The sequence below is a fragment of the Monodelphis domestica genome, chromosome 8, assembly GCF_027887165.1.
Source record: "Monodelphis domestica isolate mMonDom1 chromosome 8, mMonDom1.pri, whole genome shotgun sequence".
Lineage (NCBI taxonomy): Eukaryota > Metazoa > Chordata > Mammalia > Didelphimorphia > Didelphidae > Monodelphis > Monodelphis domestica.
The window spans coordinates 76,628,250-76,645,636 of NC_077234.1; the positions used below are offsets into that span (position 1 = coordinate 76,628,250).

General features: G+C 32.9%; 1 protein-coding gene across 3 annotated transcripts in view; it reads right to left on the reverse strand.

Annotated features, from left to right (window-relative positions):
• The window catches only part of SPAG16 (sperm associated antigen 16), a 1,430,359-nt gene that overhangs the window by 477,993 nt on the left and 934,979 nt on the right, over positions 1-17,387 (reverse strand). The window lies entirely within an intron of this gene.

Consider the following 17,387-nt stretch of genomic DNA (forward strand, 5'->3'; position numbering starts at 1 on the left):
AGTCTTGCTTGTGGAACTGCCAGTATCAAAAAATGCATATTAGCTAGTAAGGCATAAGAAGACTAGAAAGTAGAAAGGGTCCAAGTCATAAAGAGAGTTTAATAACAGAGGATTATATATATATATATATATACTTAAGGAAGGCAGACCCAGTAGTGGGCTATTGAAATGGTCCAGGTGTGATGTGCTCAAGGCCTTCACCAAAGGGGTGACAGTGTGAGAGGAGAAAAGGAAGCATTTGAGAGCTATTGCAAAGTTGAATTTAACAGGTCTTGGCAACAGCTTGGATATAGGAAAGTGAGATAGTGAAGAATGCAATTTCAGTAAATCAGAAACAAATATGAGAGAATAATTCTGGAAACAAAAAGGACAAAATATGATTATTTGTAGATGACATTATAGTATAACTAGAAAATCAGACTATCTGAGGGAAATATTTGAAACAATAAATATGTTTGACAAGGTTGCAGGATCAGGATAAAAGATTAATATTTCAAATCATTTGCATTCCTATTTAATAGCAATAAGGATCAATAAAATAACATAAAAAGAAACCTCATTTACAATCACAATGAAACTCATCAAATATTTAGGAATTAATTTACCTAGATATAAACATCACCTTTAAATGAAAAATCATAAAATGTTTATATCAAGGGACATCCATCCCTCTCTTTGAGCATGTACAATGTTCCCATTCCTTGATCAGGGCAACTCTGTGAAATCTTAGCGGAAGAACCCTGCATGTCTCATCTCTGAAGGGGTTTTCCTATGAGAATCCTCTTGTCCTTGAAGCCTGAAAAGCTATATGATTCATTGGATATACAAAATGGAGTAGCCCTTTCCCTTCACATTCTCTGCCTTTCTGCTAGTACTGTCTCAGATTGTTTCCTGAGAGATGGGAAAAGAGCTGCAACTTATTTCACTCTCCCACTCAGCCTCCACTCCACATGGACTGTATACATGGTAGTCAAAGTACATCTAACAAGTGATTGTTTTAGGCTTACCTCTTCTTTTGTCTTTGTTTTTTTTAAATTTAATTGTGGTTGGAGTGATTAGATTAATTAGTGGTCACCTGGGATTTAATTTCTAAATCCCAAAATGAATTACTAAAATAGAATGGATTTCATGATAGTTTATTTACAATAGAGGAAATATATTAAGGAAGAGATAAAAGGGGTAAGATAGAGAGTGAGCTCTGGCTTCCTCTGAACCAGGTAGAAATTCTCAGGCCCCAGCCAGGGGAAAGGAGTCTCAAAATGATGGGTCTTTCTCAGAGGTTCACACCTCCAGAGAGGCAAGGAAACTAAGTCAGCCTTTCACTCACCACAGTGACCATCTACAAGGAAAGCAGTCTGAGGTCTCCTGCAGGAGCTCCTCTAGGGGTCCAGTTCCAGAGTCCTGTCTTCACTCCAAGTCTGAGTGTCTGTCTTCCAGTCTCTCCTCTAAGTGACTCTTCTTTAGTCTAAGCCCAAGTGACTGAAATGCTGAGTGACTGAATCTTGATTGATTAATTCATGTGTGCCTCCCTTTCCTCTATTTAAAGACCCTTTTCTCTTGTGTCACCTCCCCTAAATTTTTAGGTCTACCAATCACAGCAGACACTCCTCTCCAGGACTGCCCACTCAATGTATGAAATGGGTGTTCACACCTTTTGTAGTTAGTTAACACCTTTTTGTGGTTAGTTAACACCTTTTTGTAGCTAAAATTGATAGATCTACTTTAAATACTGAGTTAACACTTTGGGGATTAAAATCTAAAAATAGACAGGGGATTAACATTTAATCTTCCCAATAAAGGAAGAGCTAAGTACCTTCATTTTTACAATTAGGAGATAGCCAAATCCAATCTTCATATTTTTCATGTTAACAAACTAGTAAGTATGGATATGCCTGGGATTGGAGGTAACCTTGTAGTTTAGAGAGAGCTGAGTCTTGAATCAGAGATTAATGTTAGCAGAAGAGTACACTTGGCCACTATTCTAGCACTCTAGAGAAGACTGAACCAAATGTGTCGACCTTATTAGCAGTTATTAGGAGTTAGTTCCAAGCCAGTCGAAATGTAAAATTCCTAAATGTCAACCTTGAAAACTTTCTTTTCTTGTGAGGTTTACATATATGCCACCTAGGAATGTAATAATAATTATAAATTAAGCAACTGGATCCTATTTCAAGTTGTTGTAAAATGCTTAATCGTGTGTGTCCTGATTTTAGCATTCCTGCCCCATATTTATTTTTAACTGGGTACCTTGTTTATTCAACCCGTTGGGGGAAAGCCTAGATGTTAGCCAAAAACTAATTGAATATAATTAAAGTGCTCCCTGACTGCTGGGATAGGGGCAACTAACACTTCTCATTAGTGTCCAGGTTCCCTCAGAACTAGACAAATTTAGTTGGGATAATCCAAACTGTATACTTGGGCCACTTAATGAAATGTTGTAGCACCCCAGTCCCTATGGGTTCAACCTAGGTCACTAAAAGTGAGACTATAAGGATTGAAATAAAATAATATTTAAATTATTGTTAGGGCATTTCAATTTCCATGGATGGTTTGTATTAACCTGCTAAAACAGCCAATACTTGCAAAATATATTCTATATTTAAAGCAATCAAAATTAAAACAACACAAATGATTCATACAAGTAGATAAAATAATTAGAAAACATAATTGAAAAAAAAACAAATAGGAAGATAAATGGCACATTTTTTAAAAACTTCATTATGGTAAATTCATACTACCAAACTATCAAGTAGTTATTATCAAAACTATATTGTAATAGTCAAAATGGAGAAATAGATAAATGGAATCAAATTGAAATGTTAGAAATATAACCAAATATATACATAGGATTACTTTATGATGAATTTTTAGAAGGTAAAAACTGGAGAAATTACTCATTTTTAAACAAATTTACTTTGACAACTTTCTTATTGAGGAATGCCTCTTAATCTTTTAAATTTTTATGTTGCCACTTTTAACAAGAGAAAATGAAAAACTTTTCTCAGTCTATTTTTTAAATGAGCTGTGTTTATTGTGCTTGTACAAAATATTTTAGGTTTTATACAATTGGAATTTAAAAAAAATATTTGTTCATAATGTTTTCTAAAGCCTAATTGGCTATGAATTCTCCTGTTTATAGTTATTCCAATTTTAATCTTCCATTCTCCTATTTTATCCTACCTACCATTGGTGAAAGTCCAAGACAGAATTTCATTTAGATGTTGTAAAATCAAATTAAATTGTCCAACTCCTCATTAGTGATAAGTGTAAAGAACAAATGTGCTTGCTTTTACCTTAATTTAAGAAGAACATATCACTTAATGATGATCTTCAACACCATATGAAAATCAAAGTGTGTTTAGGGTTCCTTCACTTATGTTATTAGAGCTCATTTAATTTCGCTTCAACTTAGTTTCTATTAATGCAAAAATGGGGATAATATCTATGTGAGTGAATGAGGGCTGATGAGTTAATTTTAATAGAGAAATTAGTATTTCAAGTATAAGCAATGGTAGAAATGTAGAGGAGGGTTTCCTTTTAAAAATAATGATAAAATGATATTATAATGCCCAACAATAAAATCCAGGAATCCAAATTGGGCAATTTCAATTTCCATTGCTTCATAGAAACACAATTTTTTTGAGGGTGGAGTTAAGATGTATTTAGTTAGTTCTTGATTTGAGTATAGAGAAAAAGCCTGATATTTACTTGATATCTGCAGCCAAAATACCTTCCAAAGAATGTCAGCATCATGGAAAATACAGAATAGAGTTAGGAGATTAAGAGGCCACTTAGGCAAGTCTGTACCTCTGAAAGAATCTCTCATACAACTATTGGTTAAATAAATCATCACTGTATTTAGGAGCATCACCACTGGTTAAATAGATATGGTTGCAGTGAGAACAAAGAAAATCATAAATATTTTCTTTAGGCCAAGAAATATGTGTGGCTAGCAGCCAACTCTTCTTGGTTCAATGTTGTTAACTTGGCTACATGTGCTCCTGCATATCCTTAATGTTTCAACTCAATCCTTTCTTAAGGAGTTTTAATAAAACATTTAAAAACCTGAAGGACAAAGATCCAGCATAACCTTCCATGGGTATGACCTAGTTGCTTGTTGTCTATTCATTCCAAAGTGCAAACTACAAGCGGTTCCTGTAAATAAATCGAATAAAGCTGGAACCAATCGTCCTTTTTTCCTTAAAATTTGTACATCATAAGCAGCCACTTCAAAACAATAGCATACTGTACAAATGCTCATCCAGTTCACTTGCTTGAAGTGAATTCCAGTGACGGGGGATTAATCCATTACATTTTTAAAATGTGCTTTAATTTCTAGAATTTAATTTTATAAAGTTTTTTACAATAAGCTTGAGTTTGTCACTTTGAAACTCCCACTGACCTCCATAGACAATTAGAATGAGCTTAATTCTTTCTTCCCTGAGACAGATCTTCAAACATTGAAAAAAATGGCTGTTGTGTTACCCCCAAATTCTTTCTTTTTCAAGGGAAACCTCCTAAATTCCTTTAAGTAATCCCTTTTTATCATTAACTTCTGATTACTTTTTTGCCATCCTGGTTGCATTTTATGCTCTTCAACTCATTCATATCCTTCCTAAAATATAGTATATAGAACTGAAAGAAATATTACAGATTTCATTTGGCAAGGGCAACATGGAACAGGACAACCCCTCTGTTATATACTGCTTTATCTATTGTTTGTGAATTATAACATGTCTGACATGATGAAGCAAAGGCAGCTTTGAGATTCTCTACCAAGAAGAATGTCATTCACTGCTTCCATTCCTTAAATGTATTCATGATTTCATCAATTTGGAAGCTCCTTGCAAGGAGGCAGATCATAGCCCATTCATTGTTGCCCATCTTATGTGAATTTTTTCCTTGTCCCCACATGAGTTCACAACTGTGGATCTACCCAACCTCCCTGCTTTCCCTTGATATTTGAGATGGTATGAATGCACTACTCAATGTCCACCTAATCATTCTTCACTCTTGCTGTGTGACTAGCCCATCTTCCTTTCCTATTGTATAATTCTTTCTTTGTTGGCATATTTTACTTCTATTCTTCAGAGTTCTTCTTTGGTTATATTATGAAGGCCACAAAGCCCCTCTCTGTTGCTCACTGTATTGTATGTATTTTTATTGGGGGGGGGGTAGTTGCATTCAATATACTGCTACCATAAACAAATTATCTAGGATTTTTTTTATTAAAATTAGTAAGTTAATAAATATTAATCACCTACTGTGCCAGGTCCTGTGCAAAGCATTGGGTTTTTATTTTTCCTGGAGACTTAGAGTCATTAAAGAAGTTTTGCATTTTCCCAAAGGCAACACTAATAGAATATTGGTATTAGAAACATGAACTTGGTTCTTGGGAGAAGTGTGAGGTCATTAAAAGAAATTTTCCAAATTTATTCAAAGAAGCCCAGTCCACTGAGCACCTCCTGTTGAACTCAGGTCCCAACTCATTGTCTATCTGTATAACATATACAGATCACATTCAATGATTTTCAAAAGTTAATAACTACAATAATTACACAAGCTTAATATGTAAAGATAATGATTTTTTCTACCTAATTATTTCCCCAAATTAGAAATATCTTCTTTACTAGGGAAACTACAGCTATTGCTAGGGCCCTTTTACTTTTATGTTGGAATAAATGATATATTTATTTGGTTATATATTAAATATGCTTTATGAATTACTTTGTTCCCTTGTCTTACACTTATCTCAAATATCTTTCATACCTATCTCCCTGTTACTCTTTTAGAATCTTTTAACAATAACTTCTATTCTTTCTCACATTTTCATTTGACTTTCTGACACTCTCTACTTCCTTTAGCTTGGTTTTCAATGACTGTGGTGAGAGTGATATAATGGTGAAAATACGGAAACAAGGTTTTAAGTTATCATCAACACTAATTATGGAATTTCTGGGAAGTCACTTAGCTTTGGACTTCAGATTTCCTCATTTGGCTAAAGAAGATTTGTTAAATTTGTCAAATGATTTCTAAAGTTCTTTCCACCTATATGAATTTATTACTAACCAAAACCTTAGGTGGGACTGTAACCTATGGAAATATGGTCTCCAATGATATGTGTATATGTGCATATGACATGTCATATGCACAATATTTGCATATATACTATATACAAATGAATGCATATAGCTTTCTATCAATATTTGTATATTATATGCATATTTGTGTATATATACATATATACATGCACATGTGGGTATAATATACACACATCCTCAAGCATTGTTCTCTAGACATGTAGCCATAGGTGAATAAAATTTTCCAATATTTTCTTGGTTATTTTTTAATGTTAATAGAATAGTATAATATAAAGGGAAATATCTTTATATATATTACAAAGAAAGATTAAAGTGGTGATTTAAATTCAAGGGGTAATAATTTCATAATCAAACACCTAAGTTAATAGAGCCATTAATTTAGTAACTTTATTATAAAATTGCTATCACTGATCATTGTTTATATAACAACAGGAAAATCATTTTTGCAACAACAACAAATGATAAGGATCACAAGTATATGTTGGTAATTCTGTGCTAATATTGTTCATGGTCCCCAGCAAATATGCTATCATGGATGCACAAATGTAGGAGAAACCTTCCTATTCTGTGCTATCTTGATACAGTATATCAGAATTAAAGAATTCATGCTGTCCATAAATTACTATATTCTCACAATTGTTCCATCTTTCCCCCTAGATCACAATGTCTGCAATAATATTTTTCTTTTTAGAGAAATGAGATATGGAATAAGGTTTTAATTGGTGTGATATGGTCTGTTATGTCCTTTATATCATGGTTCACTTGAGTACAGGATTACTCTTATTTCCTAGTGATTTCTGTATTTTTAAACAGTTACATGAGAATCATATCATACCCCAATAATCATGAATATCAAAACAATAGTCACACAGTGAGAGAAGACCTGGAAGAAGGGGAACACACTCTGACTCATCCCTATCACTTATCAGCTGAGTAGAGAATCAACATAAATCAATAATTCAACAAGCACTGACTAAGCAGTTACTATATGCCAAGCACTGAGTTAATTCCTAGGAATAGGAAAATAAAAAAAAATAAACCACCTCTGCCCTCAAAGAGCTTTCTTTCTGTCAGGGAAAATATATGTGCATTAATATATGCAATATTTCTAAAATAAATGAAGGCAGTACAGCTAGGTGGCTCAATGGATTAAGAGCCAGACCTAGAGATGAGTAGTCCTGTGTTCCAATGAGGTCTCAGACATTTTCTTACTGTGTGATCTAGGGCAAGTCATTTAACCCTCATTTCTAGCCCTTATTGTTCTGCCTTGGAACCAATACACAGTATTGATTCTAAGACAGAAAGTGGAGTTTTAAAAAAGTAAATAGCGTATAGAATTGGAGAGAATGAAAACAGAGTTAAAGGATGAAGATAAGGTGAATGTAATGATGGATCTAAATCTAGAAGGAAACAGGTTTCTGAGATGTACAGATTAGAAGGTAGTAGATTCTATGCAAGGTAAACTAGAATGACACAAACCCGGGATGATATATAGTATGATATGGAACCACAAGAAAACCAATTTTGCCTACAGTGAAGAATATATCAAAGGGAGTAAAATGTAACAATACTAGAAATGTTAGTTGAGGGTAGAATAGCTTTAAATATAATACAATGGCATATTTTATTTCATCATTCAAATAATTATAAGGAGTCATCAGGGTTTATTGAGAACTGTGTTATAGGAATGTTACTCTGGCAGCTGTGTGGAAAATGTCAGAGCAAGGAAAGAACTGAGGCTGGAAAACCAAGGAGGAAACCTATGTGAAAGGTGTTAAGGAGGTAGTGGGAGAGTTGTATGAATAGAAATCAGAGTCAGATAGATGAGAAAGCTACTTTGGGCATAAAAACAAGATTTGGCAACAAATAGATATAAGTGAGGTGAGGGAAAGTGAGGATTTAACAATAACATCAAGGTTCTAAACCTGGGATATTTGAAAAATTGTGATATCCTCAGTAGAAATACAGAAGTTTGGAAGAGGAAAGGAGGCTTTATCTGGCAAAGAAATGTTATTTCTGTTTCAGACATGCCAAGTTTGAGATGTTTATGAAATATCTTGCATACCATTTTAAGGGGTATTTATAAAGAAATTGATATTTAATTATGCAGTATATGTATATATTATTTGTGTGTACATATAAACACATATAACCAACATGTTGATATCATATGTATCTTTTGTACACATATGATATTCAGCATATGTGATATAAATGAGGAATGAAAAAAGTAGATTGAAAAAGTGTGATCAGACAGGAGGAGAAACAGCAGAGACCAATGCCATAAAAATCAAGGGTGGGGGGGAGAGTTCCTAGGGCTAGAGAATGATCAAAAGTGTTTGAACATGAAAAAACACTGAGGATGAAGCTTGAGAAAAGAGTTTGAGTTTTCACTTAAGGGAAATTATTTTACCTATGTTAACTAGATTTGTACATCTTAAAATGAAAATAATAATAAGAATTATAACTTTTATCTTGAAGAATTACATAGTTTTAAAATTATAGAGTTTAGAATTAGACATTTAGAAATTAGAATTTAAAATTTAGAAGGTACCTCTTCTCCTCTGTTTATAAATGTACCCTCCAAAAGGAGTACCTATTCTAATAGCTTTATCATCATCATCATCATCATCATTGGTAACATTTATATGGTATTTTAAGGTTAAAATAAGACTTTCAGGGAAAAAAAGCACAACTACCTTTCTACACTTGAATAGTTCTAATTGTCGGGAAGTCTTCCTTATACCAAAACAAATTGTTGCTTCAAGATTTCCCTCACATTGTACTTGAGAGATTGATTTTTGAATATAAGTATAATACTTTACATTTTTTAGCTTTCATAAATCATCTTATTAGATTTGACCCAAGGTTTAGCTTTCCAAGTTATTATTGAATCTTCCTTCTGTCATTCAGTATTTTGGTTAAATCTCTCTGCTTTTTGTCATCTGGAAAGGTAATAAGTATGCAATCTATGCCATTATGCAAATAATTGATAAAATGTTAAATAACAGAATAATAAGCATAGATCACTGTAATGCTTCACAAGGAACCTTGTGCCAAATTTACATTAATATAAAATAAATAGTATTGGAATTTGTTCATTCAAACAATTCTCCACCCAACTAATTGCATTATAATCTTGTCCATCTCTTTCTATATTCATGATATATTTCATCAAACATCTAGCTAAATCAAAGTAAACTATATATCTATAACATTTATGTGATATACTAGTTTAGAAACCTAGTTAAAATATAGTCTGGCATGACCATCACTCAATGAAGCCACATTGATTGGCATGATTCCTTCCTTTTCTATACTGAACATCAACTTCTCCATAAAATGTTCTGGAATTTTCCTAGAAATTAAAATCAACTTATTAATCTTCATCTTGGAGCCTCTATTATCTTTCCTTTTTTAGAAATTGAGATGACAACCTTACTTGAGAATTTTTGTAAATGATTAAAAATACCTAAAGTTTTTAAAAATTATGTAGTGCTTAGTGTGACCAGGTACCTTGATAAACACTTCATAATTATTATATCATTTGATATTCACAACTATCCTGTGAGGGGGGGATGATATTATTATCCTTATAAAACAGATGAGGAAACTGAGGCAAAGTGCCATGTCCTGGGTCCCACAGCAAGTGTCTGAGGCCGAATTCTGATTCAGTTCTTCCTAACTCCAGGACTAGTGGTCTACCACTGAACCACTTAGTCGCCCATATAAATATAAGCTATCATGAAGTAAAAATAATATTAACATAGTTAATCACTAAGAATATTTTGATGTAACCCCCATGATGTGGAAAGAATAGTAGTAGTAGTAGTAGTAGTAGTAGTAGTAGTAGTAGTAGTAGTAGTAGTAGTAGTCTCTCGGTAACCGAGGATGACTATTGTCTTAGTGTATTTTTGTGCACAAAGACACCTGTGCATGAAGATTTAAGTGTAAAAGTCGATGCACAGAGACAATCCCACTCTCTCGGCGTTGGAAGCCTGGGTCCAGTGGCACGAAAAGTCGTTACATCTGGAGACTTCCTCAGCTGCATTGGATGGCCGTGTTGTCTTTTGTGCTCCAACACGCCCTAAGCACTCCACAGTGCCTTGCTGCATCGCCATCTCAGCCATTGAACCTTCTTATTGGTTTCTTCCGTCTGTTCCGCCGAAGCAGTCTTCACTGCTTTAGTTTTAGAAGTAGTCAACACATTTCCAGGTTGCCAACCTTTTCTTTTTTTGTATTGAATCAGGAATTTTAGACAATGCCCTGGAGCCATCCACACCTGATTCTCTACCTTACTTTTTGGGACAGTTGTAGAGATACTGATCCATCATATATTCCTGTTATTTCCCTAAAAATGAAATCTTGGACTGCCTTATAATTATAAGACAGAGGATCTACAGAGACCAATGAGAATAAACTGTTTAGTTCTTGCCATTCTGGTCATCTTCCACTTCATCCTTTAGCTCTCTTGAATTCTCTGAAACCACTGGACCCAGGCTTCCAACGCCTAGAGAATGGGACTGCCTCTGTGCATAGACTTTCCCACTTAAATCTTCATGCACAAGTGTCTTTGTTCACAAAAATGCACAAAGACAATCGTCATCCTTGGTTACCAAGAGACAACTACTACTACTACTACTTCTAAAACACTGTGATTATAGAGACATTCCTCATTCAATTCTGTTTTCACTATATAATGAACAATTTAACACAAGTACCTCACAATTTTCACTGTTGTAGTTTAAACAGCCAATTATCTCCCTCTATATACCTCTAATGGTCTTCAGAATTACTGGTCAGTTTGGTAAGTTTCTCTGTATTGGTTCTGGAAGGGCACATTTTTTAAAGGCCTACATTATCTTTGCCACTTTATATTTGATTGACTAAAACAAAGAAACCACATTCCTTTCCTTTCCTTTTAATTTTAATGAAAGAATTATTGCTGTTTCATAATCTTATAGAGGAAACCCGGCATGTAACTGTAAAACATGGCAATTTTGTATGTTTCTAAACTCTGCAAGCTGTTTTATAGCCCCTACTTAGTAATTACAAAGATTTATATTTCTCTTCATATCCCCCACAAAATTCAGAGCTGATCTGTCCAGTTGACTTATGAGATCTGACTTACGGTTCCCCACATTCATTATCTTTGATAATAAACCACTGGACTAGGTTAATGATTTAAAACTAGGATATGATTAATAATGTTAAAGGAAGATTTAGAACTAATTTATGGGGAAACAATGCACTGTATAATTGTCACATTTTACTTTAAAAATGAGGGATTTCTTTTAATATTAACTGATCCCAGAGATGTGTGAAATAGACTGTACTATATCACTAATAGATAGACTAAATCATTTATTTTCTTTTTGAATCAGACTTTTAGCATAATCTGATAAACTCACTATTTGCAAAAGAAATAAGGTTCAAAAAGCATCATGATTAAATATTTCAGACAAATTGATTCATTTTTATTATAGGCCAAAATGTGTTCTCCTTTTATATTGGAAAATGTGTATCATATGAGGTTTTCTTTGTTTTGTTTTTTAATCTCTATCAGATTAAAAGATAATGATAATTTGACAGTTTTAATGAAAGATTTACTGCATTTTTATTTCATTTTTGACTAATAGCCAATTTTAGATGTGATGTCTTAAAAACTTCATAATTAGAGCAATATAAAAATAGAATTGTCTGCTACAAAAAAATGCTGTTTAATTGTCACAGAATTCTTTCAACCCAAGCTTCACTGGGGTTTTCAAACAGAAGCTACATGACTGCTTTTCAGGTATATTTTACTGGAGATTTATTTTGGGTATGGTTTGGACTAGATGCCTGATATGATGCCCTGCAATTCTCATCCATTCTGGGATAAGATAAATGAACTTCCCCTTCATATTTCTCAGAATCAGGACTCTCCTTTCCTTCTTTGTTACCATTTCCAAGCCTTGTTGTTGTGTTTATCCCTTTTCCTCCTTTGATTCTTTTATTTCCCCATTTGCCTGTTACAAATATTATCTTTTGGGGTTCTCTTTCCCCATTGTGCTTTCAGGACAGAGTTTGTCTTTCTTTCTTGCATTTGTGCCACCAGTGCTTAGCAGTGCTTGGCACAGAGTACATGCTTAATAATGGCCTTATTCAAATTCTGTGATTCTATGAGGTTGCTTATAAATATAGAGTTTATCATAAAACATTAAAGTGTAAGGAGAGTATATAATTAATTCTGTTCTCTGATACAAACATTATAATATGGTTCTATTAATAATGGGACCTATTTTCTCTATACTTTCTTGCTGAATGATATTGGCGACTGGTGTCACCACATCACTAAGGTTTAATGTTTATTCAGTTGATTTCCAGAGCTATATATCTAGGCTTACTCACTTTCCTGAGCTCTAGATTGTTTAAATATGTCAAATCAATTATTTCCAAAACAGAATACTATGATCCCGACAAAAATATCCTTTTTTCAAATGCCTCTGTTTCTATTGAAGATTAATACAATCTTCCAGTGACCCAGATTTGTAACCCTAGAGTAATCTTTTAACTTTTCCCCTCATTTCAAAGATTTAGTCAGTTGCCAATATCTCCACAATATCTTTCATATCTGCTCCCTCCCTTCTACTCACACAGTCACTATACTTCAAGCCTTCAACGCTTGGGTACTGCTGAGCATGGAGTCAGGAAAAATCTAATTTCAAATCCAGTCTCAGATATTTACCCTGTACTAGTTATTTAAGTTCTGTTTGCCTGCCTCAGTTTCATCAGCAGTAAAATGGAGATCATAATACAATCTGCATCACAGGGTTGTCTTTTTTAGAATTTAATGAGATACATTTTTAAAACACTTAGCACAATGCTTGGCACATAGAGGACATCATTGTTTATTTCCTTTTTTTCCCCTTAGCTGAATTAATAAATAACCTTTTAAATGCAATCCTAGCTTCTAGCTTCTCCCTTCTTCAATGATTCTTTTCAAATCTGTCAGAATAATCCTCCTAAATCATAAGTTTAACCAGGTCAGTCATTACCTTGTGCAGGAACCATAATGGCTCATTATTGCCTCTAGGCTAAAATACAGGTTACTCCATATAGCATTTAAAATCTTTCCCAATTTGGACCCAACTTATCTTTATAGGATTATTGTACTTTACGCTCTTTCATGTATTCTATCTTTCAGCCAAACTGTTCCCTGAGAATTCAACTGCTCATCTGTATTCCTTTGCATAGACTATTCCTTATGTCTCAAATAAACTCCCTCTTCACCACCATTTTTCTTAGAATTTCTAAGCTTCCTTCAAGGCTCAGCTCACTTGCAACCTTTTCTATCCTTCCTTATTTCACTTCCTTTTGTTCCTCTGACTTTGCCTGTCTCTCTGTCTCTGTCTCTCTGTCTCTCATTTTCTCTTTCTCTCCCTGTATCTCTCCCTCCTCTCCTCCCTTTCTTCCCCCTTCTTTCTCTGTCTTTCTCTTTCACTCTCATACACTCACAAAGAAATTATACTGCATGTACTTTTCTTTCCTTATATATTTAAGACTGTAAGCTAGTTGAGGTCAAAGATAGTATTTCTAAACTGTATCTTTCAATTAATCCTGGAAAATTAAATTTCTTCTTCTGAGATGATGAGATTCATTACTGTCAGTGTATTTTATTTGTAGCTAGATAAAGCAAATTAGTCACTCACCTTCTGTAATTAGCGGCCTTAGTACAAAACAAATATATTAGATGATTATTATCATAAATAATATTTCTTCTCAGTTGTAATATAATTGTTAGTTTTTAAAAAATTGGTAAAATATTTATTTCAATCTTTTAAAATAATTATTTCACTAATTATGCCTATTCAAAATTTTATTAATTTCCTATTACATTAAAATTAATGTTTTTAAAGAGTAATTCCAATTTATAAATACTATATATAGATCGATAAAAATTTCATCAATTTAAGTTTTGTTGACTTTTCATATCTGTTTTGATTCTTCACATTCTAGAAATTAAACTACTTTAGCATATATAATATTTTCTTCACAAAAAGACAAAATGTGCATTTACTCTGAAATATTTTGAAGAACTTTGTTAAACTCTTATATTTTGTTTTAGGATTAAGTATTAGTTCCAAGCCAAAGAAGCAATAAGGATTAGGCAAATAGGATTGAAGTGATATACCCAGGGTCACACAACTAGAAAGTGTCTGAGGCCTGATTTGAAACAAGGACTTCCCATGACCAGGTCTGGCTCTCTATCCACTGAGCCACTTAGTTGCTCCTTAAATACCTTTTTTCATAATAGCAATAAACATGGAATTGATATGATATTATTTCTAATGGAAAATTTAACTCAAATCTTTACCCAAATTTTAAATTCAGATCATCATTTTGTCATTAAACACAAATTTTCTTATTGCATGCATTTTTATACAAATAATTAACATAATATTAAAAATTCTCTGGGTATTTAAGGCAGACATGAATATCAATTTTACTTAAAAAATCTTCCTGTCAAGTATTAGTCCTTTGGCTTTTTAATGAGAAAATAGATGCAAATAAGTAACATTATTTTCACAACAGATACTTTGTGAACGGTGGGAGAAAAAATACTTGTAACAATAAATCTCAAGTTAGCAAAAGATGAATATAACTTGAGGCAACTCTTTAATAAGTCAGGGTGGACCAAAATCCTTTACAGTGCCTAAGTTCCAAGGTTTCAAGAAAATGAAGAGAAACCATAATGTAATGTAAATGTAATGTAAAATGAAGAGAACCATAGCTTCAACCTCAAAATGCTATAAGTAATATATATATATATATATATATATATATATATATAATATAAATAGGTAGTGTGGTATGCTTTTTATATATGCTTTTTAAAAATCTGAAGTTATTTTAAAATTTTAATTTATGCTTCAGGATCAATACACATAAATGAGCCATTAGTACTTAAATAAGCCACAAATACATTAAAGCAGAACATTTTGGGATTTGGAAGGAGTCTTATAAAATATCTATTAAAATTCTTCATTTTACAGATTAAAAAGCTTGAGCTTTTGGCTTGTTACTTCAAACTGATAATTAGTGGTAGAGCCAAGACTCAGACCACTCTTTTTAGAAATTCTAATTCTAGTGCTTATTATACTGTAACATACTGTCTCCCATAACTAAAAAAAAAATAAAGTTATGAAGGAAAACTTCAATTATAAACTATATATTCATTGAAAAGTATATGTAACTTCATTGTGAATTTAAAGCAACAACATAACAAACATGTAATTTAAAAAGACAATGAAAGAAAAACTGATAATAACATAAGAAAAAATGGACTCATAAATCTATTATAAAAACTAAATAAAAAGAGTACACAAAAATAGAGAAAGATACCAAAGAAAATATAGTATATGGTGTTATTGATTAATTGGCTTACAAGAGATTTTAGTACATAAATTCATAACACATTTGTCCCAATGTGTTAGTCACCAAATAATATTTAATACACATAAAATTAAGTAAAATCAGAATTTGAATACATGACACTTATTTTTATTTTTTATATAAATTTCAACTAGAGAAGAGGTTTTATAATGCTACTAATATTTTCTTTTTTGTCTGGATTGCTAACATTAAAATAAAGGTTTTTAAAAATACAGATTTAAGTATGATTTTTATATGTAGTAATTTTCAAATATTTTGTATGAAACTTACATTAAAATCTAAATGGAAATAAGGGACAGGCAGTAAGAGCTATGTGAGAGGTATGGCCATATGTCATGGAACATATGGGAACATCTTTTAGCACATAAATTTTTTTTAAATCTGTACTGTACAGAAGGGCTGCCACTATCAGAAGCTAATTTGATCTCATCTGATTAACCATTTTGCTTTTGGAGGACTCTAATGAACAATCCAAGTGTTGCTCATTAATCAAGTTAATATGTTTTCGAACCATAGGAAATTAGCTGGGACGATCAAGTTCACACAGCTCAAAATTTTAATTTTACAAGTGAGAAAATTGAGGCACAAAGACGTTATGCAATTTGGCCAAGGTCATATAGACACTAACTAGCAAAGATAGGATTCCAATATAGAAGCATGACTTTAAAACCTATATTTTTTCTTATACTGATAGCCTGTGGAATTGGAAAGGAAGGAGAATAAAGGTAGGAGAGACTCATCCATCTCCATGTCCAAATAGAAACCCTTTTTGGCATTTACATAGCCATCTTAATTCAAGTTTTCATTTCTTATTGCCTAGATTGTTTCAATAGCCTCCAAATTGGTCTCTGTCCCTCAAATCTCTTACCACTACAGTCCTTCCTACACATGGCTCTCAAATTAACTTTTCTTTAGTGTAGATCTTAATATGTGGCTACTCTATTAAATGAAATTCAGCGAATTCTTACCACTGCTAGGATAAAATATTAAATCCTCTTTTTACCTAAAATAGCCTTATATAACCTGACCTCAGCCTATCTTTCTAGTCTTGTTAGATATTACTCTTCTTCCAACACTTTGTAATCTTGCCAAATTGGCATTCTCTTTTTCTAACATGGAATATTCCATCTCCTTTCTCCATACCTTTGGTACTAGCATTCCATAAGACCTGGAAAGTAGTTGCTGCTTATCTCCATCTCCTATAGTCCTTTTCTTCCTCTAAGATATATCTATATATATATCTATATATCTATATATCTCAAGCTTCATCTAGCTTATATTTTACCTGGGATACAATAGGGAGCCACTGAAGTTTAATGAATAAAGAAGAACCATGTGTGATCATCTAGTTTGGAGTTTTCCACTAGTGAGAAGAGCAAATATGACTCTGTGATAAGTTAAAACTACAGACATAGTCACATTCCTTATACTGTACCTACATAGTGCTGCCTAATCTTCCTCAGTATTCAGATTCAATTGTGAGACCCAGCAATACATGGCTTTATTAGGAGAGACCAAAGCATGAACTGTTCACTCTTACATTAATAGAGATCAATAGCAATAAGCATATATATCCTTTTTCTTATTTGTCAAATTAGTTGAAGGAACATAAGATTACATATTTTGCATTGTGTAGAGGTAATCAGGAGAGGGCTAATTAACTGGCCTCAGGCTTTTCCTTCAGAATGGGCATGCCCAGTTCCATAGCCTAACTGCATAGGATTCATGGAAGTGTCCCCTTCCAGCACAGTAAGGGTTCTGTGGATCACCCCATTTTCCTATGAGGACTTATACACAAATTCCATAAAGAAAATTGTATTACCTATTTAAGAAATGTATAGTTGGGAAAGG